We start from the raw sequence: 12742 nt of genomic DNA, 5'->3' as shown, positions 1-12742 counted from the left end.
GTGATGGAGCCCTGCTTTCCTGGAGATGGCTGAACCCCTGCCTGCCGATGGGAAGGAGTGAATGAATTCCTTGTTTTGCTTTGCTTGTTTGTTTTTTTTATTATTATTATTAATATTTCCTTATTAAACTGTCTTTATCTCAACTCATGAGTTTTCTCCTTTTTACTCTTCTGATTCTGTCCCCCATCCCACTTGGGGGGAGTGAGCAAGCGGCTGTGTGCAGCTTAACTGCCAGCTGGGGTTAAACCACAACTTAAACGTATCTCTCGCCTCTATTTTCTTCTCCCTTCTTCTTAGCCTTGTTCCAATAACCAAAGTGAAGGAGCACCATGAAATCATTTGGATGCACCACGCTTCAGAGATACAGCTTCAGCTTCGAAGCAGCAATGTTGAAATAGGAATAAATGAAAGCTTTAAAATAAATAAATTAATTAAATTCAGAGGAATATCTTCACAGCTAAGAACATGAAGTGGCTTTGATTTCCAGGTCACATAATTTTCAAAGTAATTAGTAGCAATGCTTCTTAATATATCATCTAGACTGATTACAGGAGGCAGAAAAGGTGCCTTGAATAAAAGCATCTTCACAGAAGTTTAATGCAGTTTAACTAATATGCTTTCACTTCAAACCTTCAGGTAATCCATCTTAACTTGCTTAGGTGTGCTTCTGCACACAGTTTTTGAATTGGATACTTTTAGCTGTTAGAGGATGGGTGATTTCTTGCTCATGTCCAGATGACAGGTACATACCTGTAGCACTGGGATGAACAGAGGGTATGTATGAAAAAATGATGTAAGTCTGCTCTGAATTTATGGCTACATCAGATGCTCTGTGTTTCTGTTGCCTGGAGTGATCATATAGGAATTATGTTCTTTGGCCAACAAGTTGTCATTTAGCAGTTCCTTGCCTTGCGGCATGGGAAGGAGAGGAGCGTTGGGTTTCCTGCCAGCATGCTACCAAATGAGTGTGGGAGAGCAAATGGTGCAGAAGTCTTCTCACATGTGCTGGATCCCATGGATCTCTAAGTTCAGGACCCAGAAGTGGATTTCTCTCTAGTCTGACCAGTTGGTCATTTTCTTTCTCTTAAAAAAGGAGATTTATTTCTTTTTTTTCCTTTTTTCTTTTTTTTTTCCCCTGATGTATTGTATTCCTCTAACTCTCCAAGTAGGTAAATTAACAACAGGGAGCTCTAAACTCTCTGAAACTGCTTCAATGGATTTGTGCTTAGGCTACCAGAAAGTAAATATTTTAATTGAGTACAAAGCAAAAAAAACCTGTGCCCTATCTTTACTCTCTAAGTATCATTTGTAAAAGCAATCATGTCTTGTATTTTTCCTGATAGTGATAAAAATGTGGCCTCTGTATTCTGCTAAGAGAAAAGGACAAATTCCTTTCAGTTAACCACAAATTCAGCCAAGCATCCTTAAGTGGAAAGTTTGCTCATGCTCATTAAAGGGTTTGCACATTGCTTGGTGTGTGTGAAGGGAGTTGAAAAAGAAAAGAGAAGAAAAGAAAAGAAAAGAGAAGAAAAGAAAAGAAAAGAAAAGAAAAGAGAAGAGAAGAGAAGAGAAGAAAAGAGAAGAGAAGAGAAGAAAAGAGAAGAGAAGAGAAGAGAAGAAAAGAGAAGAAAAGAAAAGAAAAGAGAAGAAAAGAAAAGAAAAGAAAAAAGAAAAGAAAAAAGAAAAGAAAAAAGAAAAGAAAAAAGAAAAGAAAAAAGAAAAAGTCTGTATTTTACAGAAAGCCTCCTTTACGCTAGGATAACATATTTCTTCAATGTCAAAGGGAAAAACTGAATCTTCTTTGGAAGAAAAAAAATCTGGTTTAAATTACAGGGCAAAGGTCTATGAACTCAATCTCATTTTTTGAACCCAAAATAAATAATTTGAGTGGTTATCAAATATATCCAAGTTCCTCTGGGTTTGCCCAATCCTAGTCCTCCTCTGGCTGCTTCTGTACTTCTGTTTCCTTCTAAAATACATCAAAGCTACGTCTGAGATAAAACACATCAAACAGCAGCAACCTCTGGAACCAGAGAAAATGTAACTGAGGAATGCAGAGAACAGCATGATAATCATGTTGAGTACAGAGGGATGAGACTTCTAAGGAACGATGCCCAGTGGACTGCTTGGTTTACCATAATGATGATGCTATCTATGCATTTGCCTTGCATTTTCTCCCTGGAAATGACTGTAATTTATTTCTGTGAATCTCATCTGAAGCTGGTGGAAATCACTGATGCCCCATCTCTCACTAGCTCTCAGGAAATCTGCCTCTCCCAGACAGAGCACATTAGGCAGGTAGTCAGGAGGATAATGGAACACTTACATTACTCCAGCGGTTTTCATTGCGATAGACTGCTTGGAAGCAGCAAATGGCTTGCAGATTTCTCCTGGTGCATCTAGCTAGCCCGTGGCTTCTGTTTGTGGTGGTAGAGGGGAGAGCTGGGATGGACAACCCTCCAGGCTGCAGATATCAATCACACTAATTTTTGCATCCCATTTAATTCAAGTTTCCTACAATAAAAAAATATAGGGTGAGAGGAGAGAGAGCAGCAATTGGTACCCCATGCAGCATACGGAAGATAAGGATGGCAGCCACATTGCTCCAGCTCAAATGAAGGCAGAATGTGGGCAGGAATTCACTGTGAAATATTGAGCTTGGAGGTCACCCAAGGCACTGTGTGGTTTTCTTTATGGTCTTTTATCATTCACGAGTTGCTTTGGTGTCTGGCCACAGGAAGAACAGGGCAAAATCAGTAAGATAAAGTGTAAAGTACTTTATTTTTGAGCCATCTTATTTAATCTGTCTTCTCGGGATGCTGGTGAGATATCATGTGTTTATATGGCTTTTATATAGTGAGAAGTTGTACTACCAAAAAGTTGTGACTGTTATGTGACCTATAAGCTACACATGTAATGGGAACATTTCCATCTCCTGCCAACCTGCAGGCTGGTGTGTGAACACCAGTTTCACACTGAAACCCCAATGTTTACTAGCATATCTGTTTCCGCGCCGATAGACCATGCTGGCCATCTTTGACAGTTTAAGCTTGCTGAGATGAGGAGGAGTAAGGTTAAATCAGAACAGCAGTAACTATAAAACAGATTAAAAGACACAGAGCATGTGTCTGCCTATGGAGATGTAGCCACAGAACAAATAGGGCTGCAGTGCTGAGAATGATATCAGGAGAGAGAACATGTAAAGAACTGTTACCTTCTGTCCCCCATTCCCTCTAAATCCAAATATTATGGAACAACAAGACTTTTGTTGTGTTTGTAGTCACAAAATGAGCATTATCAATACTTAAATTGCAATTAATTTGCTGGGTGTGGAAAAAGATACAGTATTCTCTCCACCAACTCTTCCATTCCCTAACCCCAAGCCCTGAGTTAAGGATCATAATTGCCAGGGTGGACACCTAAGTTCTGTCAAAGCAAATTCAAACTTTTGGTTTTATGAGGGCAGCATGTATTTACAAAAATTATCATCCTATCTTGTTTCATTATCATAGTTTTAACTGGAAATGTGCTGAAATCATTCAAAGATGTCTGATGTTTCACACCTAATTCCTTTCCCAATTTCTGTGCCACTAGCTCTTTTCACAGAACTATTTTGTCCCAAACCAGAACAAAATAAAATGCCAACTGCAAGATTTCTTTCCCTTGCTGAGGCAGAAATGCCTTTTTCCTGTCATCTTCAGCAGTACACGGTATCAGGGTAGTGCAGCTGTTTTGCAGCTGCCAGCTCAAGCAAAGGAGCCATCCTTTACCTGAGAACAGAAGAAGCTGGGGGGGATCGTGACTGCTCTTTGGTGTTCCTTTCCCAGTATTTCCTCCTCATATTAGCAATAATATTTCTTGGCAGCAGAGTAAGATACTTGTGCAGCACAAGCTGGGAAAAAAAAAAGTGTATTCCAAGGTAGGTCAGTCAAACAGCAGTATGTCAGATATGACAGATGGCCTAAAATCAGGCATTTAGCAAAAAGAAAGGAATAGCAATAAGTAAAAAACTCGGTTGAGATCTCTAGAAAATGTGTATTACTGTCAGGTCTGTAGATCTTATATCTCTCCCTTAGGCTCCAGCAAGAGGCAGAGAAGGGTATTTTGGTGACAAGTGTAGGAACAATGTTTAAGCAATATTGACTGGCTAAATGAGCAATGTGTTATTCTGCTTTCATAGATTCAGAATTCTACAGAATCCTGGCTCTGACTTTTTACTTCTTACTTTTAGTAAGTTTTTAATTACTCTTACAAAACGTGGGAGATGCTGTGATGGCTCTCCTATAACATGTCGTTCATTTTCTCCTTACAAAACACTTCTTTTCCCCAAATTTGAGTGAGTTTACTCTGAAAAGAGTGCAGAAAAACATCTCTATACTCCAGACTTCAGTGCTCTAGGAGATAGTTTGCTGTCATCAAGAGACATACTTCCCTGGAGATATTTCAGACTTCTGTTCAGACCTAGACTTTGCTAGGTAAGGATGATGCTCTGGTAGAGTGGGCTCTCTTCAGCCACATGGATGACAATACTCTGGATGGCTGAATGGAGATAAAGTAAAAAAGGACCAATGTTTTCCACAGCTGCCAAAGATCCATTTCTTTTCTTTCTTTTTGTGCTCAGAGCTGTGAAGGTCTTCTGTTCATAGAGTGATGTAGGAACTATGCACAGATTTTATTTCTTTGCAAAAGCAATTTGACAGGTTGTATGTCAGCAGAGAAGTGGATGCACTGAGCTTTTCCCTTTTGCCATGTATTCTCAATTTCCTTTAATGTGGACACCAAAGTTGTTCTGAGTGGTCAAGTAGAAAAGCCAGGAGGAGTGGGATGTGAAGGACACAGCAGGATGAAGCAGTCAGCCTGGGGTTACATCGCAGGAAAACCGTGGAAATAGGAACAGCCCTGATCCCTTAGCAGATCCCTGTTCAAAGACCATCAACTAGACCTTACAGCGCAGAGACAGCTCCAGGTTCCAGCTCTGAGGGCTACACCAGATCCTTGGACCACATATACACCTCATTGCATCTAACTAGCCCATCCGGTTTAAGAGCAAGCTCTTCCCCCAGCCAACTGCAAGCGGGATTCTTCTTGCAGATGAAGAAAGTTCCTTTCTGTTGTTCAGTGAAGAAGTTGTGCACTGTGAAGCTCATTATAGAAAAGGTCTTCTGCTGACCAAAGGGAACAATAGCAGCTAAACCACACTGCTAATTAATTTTCCATGGCCAGATAAGCTCCCAACCCCTATCTGAATCCATTTGTCCCTTAGGCTGTAATGGTTTTGCACACTCAGGAATTTTCAGCCTGTAGAGCTATGATAAATAGAGGCAGGTAATGGCAGTGCAGATAGGCTGTGTTACTGGAAGTCTGCTCTCTATTAGCTGCAGGATGACTCCTGGTGAACCCTAGGTTTAATGGCAAATATCTTTTTTCAGCAGCTGTTTCCCCAGACAACTCAAGTACATGCACCCTGAACTGAATTGCTGGTTTTGTCCTGCCTGTGAATAAGCCTCTGAATTACATTTGAAAATGAATTAACTATCATGGGCTTTAACTGCTGCTGTTGAGGAGCAAACTCTGAAAAATTTAAACACTGGCCTCATTTCTGTTACTAGTAAAAAATGGGAGCCAGAGCCAAAGGCTTCAGACAACTTTCAATATTTGTAAACATCTCCGAAGCTGAACTGCTCGAGCTTAGGATTCAGGGAAGCTTTAAAGACTACCGAGGAACCTGAATTTTAATTTAGTAATTATAGCTGGAGCCAGTGTCCCAGCTCAGAGCAGCTCAGATCTCCCTATTAGAAGATCCGTTTTCAGCTGTTTACAACTCGGAGAAGTTTTGAGAATTTGAATTGCAGGCTTTTTGAATGAATTTGGTGTTTCTAGAAAAGCACCTGTTAAATTGGTGTAAAAGTCAGTCCGAGAATGAAATAAGAGAAAAAATATATTGTTAAAAAAATCCTCATTTGCTTCCAAATTCAAAAGCAAGGACTTGACAAGTACCAGGGAGAAGGTAAGAGGGAGGAGTCGTCTCCCTGCCATTATTCCTAAAAAAAAACCCAACAAGACAACACAGGGACATAAGAAAATGTGAATTAACAGAACTGCTAAAGTCTGGCAACTAAATTTGCTGAAGGGTCTGTCCCAACCTGCCAGTCATGTTCTTTGGAGTTGATGAGGACTCGAGAGATCATTCCCTTTGCCCAGGGTGTCATGGGCAAAACAGCCTCAATTTGGGGAAGTTTTACTTAAATTATTTTATTGCCAATCAACACAAACTTCTAATCAGTGATTTGTATATTGAGAAAAAGAAAGCATAAACAATTAACAAAGCACTTACTTAAGTAAACACCTTTCCTCCCTCAGCCTCAAATTAAGGCAAATGCCTATCGTCCCTCCTTCCCAGTCTGAATTTCTCATGTTTTCACTCCAGGTTGCACTCATCTGTCCCAAACCTTTGGTGAGGCAATGAGTGGTGAATCGAGGCTGTGTGTAACAGTGCTTCTTACTGTCCCCACTCTGTCATGGTTCATCCATGGCCACAGCTCAAACCCTGACAGCACCACCTATTTGGGAAAACCTTAAAAAATACAGTGCACGTGCAATAGGACATGACAGGCCTTAAGTCTGTGGGCGAGTACCTCAGGGGTTGTTATAAGACTCAGCACCGTGTTCTTTTAACTGCCTGAGAGAGACGATAATCATTTTGCAGTGCTTGGTGCAGTGTATTCCTGCTACTATAAAATGCAATTTACAAACAAAAATACAAGAAAAGGGATTTTGGATGTTCTGGGCACTGTCCAGGGCCAATTAGAGAGCACCATTCTTTCTGGTCTACAGCTGTGAGTACAGTTCACCGTATGTTGTTAAAAAAAAGTAATTCTTTACACATCTCCTTTTCATAGGCACTTACTGGCCTGTAGAAAATGTAATTAAACAGGATTCCTGCCTGTTGTTTTCTTACACAAGACCTTTCTGTTCCGCTGCTGCTGTTAACTTCGTCAAGAGGCAGGCACTAAATATAATCCTAAAAACCAGAATTTGTCTTTAAGAAAGGCCATGCAGTCTGCAAAGCTTCCTGCTTTTGTCTTGCTCCATCCCCTAGTTGTACATGCCCTGGCTCACTACAGCCGTCTCACACCCCAGTTTCTGGGTGGAGTGGTTGCTGCGAGTCAGGATTTAACAAAACCCCACTATTAGGAAAAGAGGGTGGAGGGTGGGGATGGAGAGGCTTCTGGGAGTTGGTAATGGCATGCAAAGCCTTTCATCTCTAGGTTTCTAGGCCAAATTAGCTGTAGTGACCCAAAGTCTTTTGAAATAAAGCAGATCTCTTTTTTATTTTAATTCGTAATAAATAAGAAGACAATTTGACCTGATTTTTTTCAAAGGGGTAAGTGTGTGTATCCCCTGTTGGGAGTTCCTCTGAAAATCAACAGCTTGTCTACAAGTAAAAGAGAGGCAGCTCTCCTCCCCAGCTGCCTTTGAAGCTTCCTGGGCAGCCCCATCTGCAGCCAGGGCATCCCTCCTCTGAAATCACCATGAGAGGGGGCTCGCCCTGGCCCTAGCCAGCCCCACCTTGCCCTCTTCTCATCTCCTCCACCACCCTGCTGACGCATTCCAGTGAGCTTTCTAAAAAGGAGATATTTCCAAATAATGATTGACTTCAAGAGTGTGTTTACAGGAGAGATATTTGTAATATCTTGTCTTCTAAGCAGGTTTGTCAAGTGTCACATGGCGAATGTGAACAGATGGCTTTCTCCCTCCTAGAACAAGTCTGGAAGTCACTTCGAAGTATATCATTTAAATAGCTATTCACTGGCAGCAACACCCCAGTTTTATTCAGCTGTAAAAAAAAGCATCATTCAGTTACATCTGTTTATAACAGCGTAAGACAGTCCTGACTGATGAAGTGCCATGTGGTATTTTCAGCCATTTACCTCTTCACTGGTTTTCCCTTTCAGGGTCAACAACTTTTTTTTTTACTTCTTGTAGGCTGCTGCCTTAGGACATCTTCTCTTTGTGAATTAGGGAAAAACTTGATCTGGTCTCCAGGCTATGTTAAATGTCTAGAATTCTGGCATTTTATTGACAAGCTGTTTGAAAAAAAAATAAATAAAAATTAGTTCTTCTGCATTTATTCCCCCAGTGGCGGATTGGCAGGATTTCCTTTCCACCTGTCCTACAGCAAGGAAGACTCCATATCTCAGCAGTTTTGCTGTTGATAATCAACAGGAAATATCACCACAATCTTATTGGAGCCTGACAATAGTAGGACATCTGGTATTAACAGAAGCTGTTAACCATATTCAAAACCTAAATATAGCGTGACAGCAAGAAACTTATGTAAGATTACTTGTCACTTTGAGTTGCAAGTATAGTATAGTATACGCTTACACAATCCTGGCACACATGCATGCATGTGTGGTTTCTAAGATTTACACTTGCTCTACATCAGTCTCTGCATTGGTTGGCCTCAAACGATTTCCTTCCTCCAGCCCTCACCCCGTGCTGCCCAGTGCCTGCATCCCACCCCCTGGGAGTGTGGTCCTGCTGCTTCTCTGCTTTTTTGGATGCTGCATGTCAGACACAGAATCACCCCTAAATCCAACAGATAGTCAGCAGAGGTTGCCATGCCAGAGCAGCACCCTATGGAAGACGTGCTTTCTGTCAGCAGCCCAGCGATCCTCTGCCGTTAATGAGGTAGCAGATTTTCAATCACGAGAGTGACCGTGTCTGTTGGCCATGGAGAGCAGAGGTATCTGTGTCCACCAGGAATCTGCAGTGCAGTGAGGTAACAGCCCGGGACAGCGCAGTGAAAAATAAAGTGCGGGGTAAACTGAGTTCAGCCGTGGGAATATGTACTAACAGTGCAAGGCAGTACTTTAAATTCTAGAGATCTTGAGTTATCTGTGTATTTATAAAACCAGAATAATTCTTTAATATTTCTACTATTAATGCTTTTGTACCAAAATTGGAATGTGCTGTGAATGCTCTGAGGGTATAGACTAACGGTATTGAAAGGACCGACAGGGCCAAATTCTCTTCTGGGCTATATTTGTGCAGTGTTAATGACTTCTATATTTAAAGGCATAGTATGAGCCTATGTCTCTCAAGTATTTAGGTACAAATCCTCCTCTTCCTACCCACGCAATTAGTTCTACTTAAAGCTGCAAGGACAGAGAGGCAAACGGGCAATTTTGGAAATGAAGAGAACTGTACTAGAAATAAAGAGGCATAAAGAAGGAGACCTCAGATCCCATTATCTGAACTCATTTTATTAAGGGCATATTTGTACTGTATTTGTAATTCCCTTAGAATCGCCTACCCATTGCTGAGGAACGTCTGCAGAGCAATTATGTTATCGCAGATGCTAATGCGACCTTAGGGAGGGAGGGAACTAGAAATTGTGCAGTTGTGAAGAGAAAATCTCAGATTTTAACGATGGTTAATGAACGCCGAAGCTTGGCATGGCACCTTTGTGCTTCCACCTTTCTTATCATGGAAGCTTGTTCGATGTAGGGCTGGAAAATCAGTGGGGCTATACGTTTGCCTGCTGGTGAGCTATAATGTTGCAGCTGTTAACAAATGAGTTGTTCTCTACCTAGTTAAATTAGGCCTAATCCTTCTTTTCTCTGTCTATGCCAGATCTTTTTTTTTGCTGGATCTCAGTTGAGGCTGAGACAAAGGAGACTTGAGGTATTTATGCGTTTTTCCCTTCCAAGGCTTTGAAAATTAAAAATGAGTTGTCACTGGCCCAAGCCCCATGAAAGCTGAGAATTTCAATCGATATTTCTGCCCCATTTCACTGCAGAGAGTGGGATGTAATTATTACAAATGTCATGGTAACAAACTTGGTAGTTTTCACAGTGACAGTTGCCACTGCAGAAATAGCACAACACAGAACAAAAATTACCTGTCAAGCATCCCATTATGTTCATCCAAATCCCGCTTGTTCAATTCACCATTGGGCTGCACCTGACACAACACTTCCAAATGCTCTTAGAGATTACCCATGCCTCTCTGTCTCGGGCCATAGACAGCCTCCCACAGCCCACCTGAACAGCTGGCACCAAGGTCCCCAAGGTCTAGAGGGATTTCAGCGCCTCCACGGAAAATGTCTCGCTCCCAGTGCGAGCCCATCCTCTTGATATAGAGTCTGGAGAGAGTGAGGACCTTAAAGAACTAGTAGGGTTGAGTGGGGCATAGTGTGGAGGTGGCCGAGAGAAGACACATTGAATCCTGATGTTCTCTGGAGCTGAAGTGTCCTGGGTTGTGACCTACTCTTCACAGAGTAGGAGATGTGACTGTTCTACTAAAATTGTGACCCAAAAGTCAGTGTATCCATGCAGGAAGCAGGAAATTTGGGTTAAATTGCCTGTTTCCTCTGATCTAGTGCTTTCCAGTGCCACGGGAAGCGCCTCAGACTTGTTCCAGGCTGGGGAAATACAAAATCAGATGGGTGTGCAGGCAGGCAAGCAGATACTCGGTCTCTGTGCTGGTGAAGTTGAGCTATTGTGCAAAGGAGAATTCAGGTTTCTTTGGACCAGAGAGACTAAAGACAATTTAAGACATTTGAGTATTTTAAGATCACACTGAGGTGACCTTGTACTACAGTGTCTCATGGGGATGGCTGAGCGTGTACTCTTTTGAACTAAAGTGGAACTGAGGTGCCTTAAACCACTGGAGGGACAGTGGCATTGAACCTGCCGGTGACAAAATGCGTCTGGCACTTGGTGTTCCCTGAACAACACTGCGCTCGCCATAGCTGCCTGCCAGCAGAGCCAGCCTGGGAGGAGGAAACATCCCCCAGGGCTAACCTCATTTTCTCTTCTTTGTGGTTTTGGTCCTAATGCAGAAAGTGACATTTCTCCATCTTTTGGACTTTAAGTTCATGAGATGATTCATTCTGTTCTTTTACTTTAAAATAGCCCAATAAATACATTACTGAATAGGCCTTTTAGATGATAATGGATAGGATTCTCATTAAATCACAAAATGCAAACAAAACATTGCTTGCACCCTTTAGTGCTTCTCCTGAAGGGAAAGGTCTGATGTACGCAGATGTCAGGCTATTAAGCAATCTTTTTTCCAGACCATAACTCACAAGGGGGAGTCATATGTCTATTCTTTGGATCTTATACAGTAAGTTGCCTAATACTCTGAGCTTTAGCACTTTAAGCAAAGCATTGCTGAATAATATTTGCTATCATTTGTAACCCACAAAATCAGGAGGATGGAGGAAGCAACAAAGTTAGCTGAGGTAACAGTTGCAAATTCACAAGGACAATCTTCATTGGAAAAAAATTAAACGTGATGCCTTTCACTGGTTCTCTCAGAAAAACACCTCTCTGAGGAAAGGAATTTCAAAATGGTCAGGTGTTTGGGCTTGAGCCAAACCATCATTGATTTCAACCATTTTCTTCTCTAGGGCAAGAAAACTACTGGAAATAAAATAAGAAAAGGTCTTTCACCATACCAAAAATTTCAACCCTTCCCATCTCCCATTTTCACTAGGAAGACAGACTAGGCAAATGCATGCCCTGTTTCATCCACCAGCAAGAAAGTCCCTGCCACTTTCCAGAATGACATGCGGACTTGAAGTCAGTAGCTCCTATGTGTAACAGACTAATCTATGTCTAGTATACTCTAGCATAAATTTATACCATATGAGAATTTTGTTCAAGATATGATTCAAGCAGCTAAGAATGAACAAAGTAGCCTACAAAACAGCTATTGATTTCCCAAAGAGGTGCTTGCAATAGGAAATCAGTTGGCAGCATGCAGAATTAGGGTTTTAATTGCTCCTAAACCAAAACAAGGTGGAACTGTATTTTTAGCCTTTCACAGTGCTGTTCACTATTGGAGAAATACTGGCATGGGTGCCTATAAATTGAGGCAGCAGATCCTTTTGGCCAGAGCTACCAAGGGACTGACCATACCTCAAGAAAGAGCATTTAAGAACTGGGTGTATTTCACTTCTATTTTTTATTTGCTGATTAATTATTTTGCCAAGGCTGAACCTGAAAAGAGCAAAATTCCACCTGCTCTCCAAAAAGAACAGCTCGGGGGTTTTTTGTTTCACAGTTTTAAAAAAAGGAATGTGCTTTCATTTGCCTAACACTTTTATTAGTGTTTTTATGGACATCTGGAGGTGTGAGATTCTCCCTGTTTTCCACCTTATATCTCCATCCCTCCTTTTTTTTTTTCATTTAACTGAATAAGAGGGGCTGAAAGGAGGAAATACCAAAAACAGGATTATTTTTTTATTTTACTATTTTGGTCCTTCCTTCTCTCCAAAATAAAATTTTGCAAATAAAAAAACATAATAATAATAATAATAATAATAATAATAATAATAATAATAATAATTATAGTTATTATTATTGTTTCCCCTAAATTATAATGAGTCTTTCTGGCTCTGTTTTGCCTTCCAGGCTGATGCTACTGCAGCTAAAGAATGCATGTTGGTTTTGGGCAGGCCACTCAGCAGATGAAAAATAATTTTAATAAATAGAATAAACTATTAGGAGAGGAAAACAATCTTGGTGTTTTTAACCTGCCGCAAAACAGTTTTCAGCCTTTGACCTTTCAGATCAGGAAACTCTGAGAAGCAGTCAAAATTAGTTTGTTTTCAGCTTTCTCCATCATTTATACCCAATCTCTTATCCACCCACAAGCTCACCCACTCTATTGCTAATAAAAACAGAACTCAATATCTTTGTCTCTTAGCCGATAGGCTCCCTGTTCC

Source organism: Pygoscelis adeliae, unplaced genomic scaffold, assembly GCF_000699105.1.
Source record: "Pygoscelis adeliae isolate BGI_AS28 unplaced genomic scaffold, ASM69910v1 Scaffold34, whole genome shotgun sequence".
NCBI lineage: Eukaryota > Metazoa > Chordata > Aves > Sphenisciformes > Spheniscidae > Pygoscelis > Pygoscelis adeliae.
The sequence above is the reverse complement of the archived record's forward strand: the minus strand, read 5'-3'. Positions refer to the sequence as shown.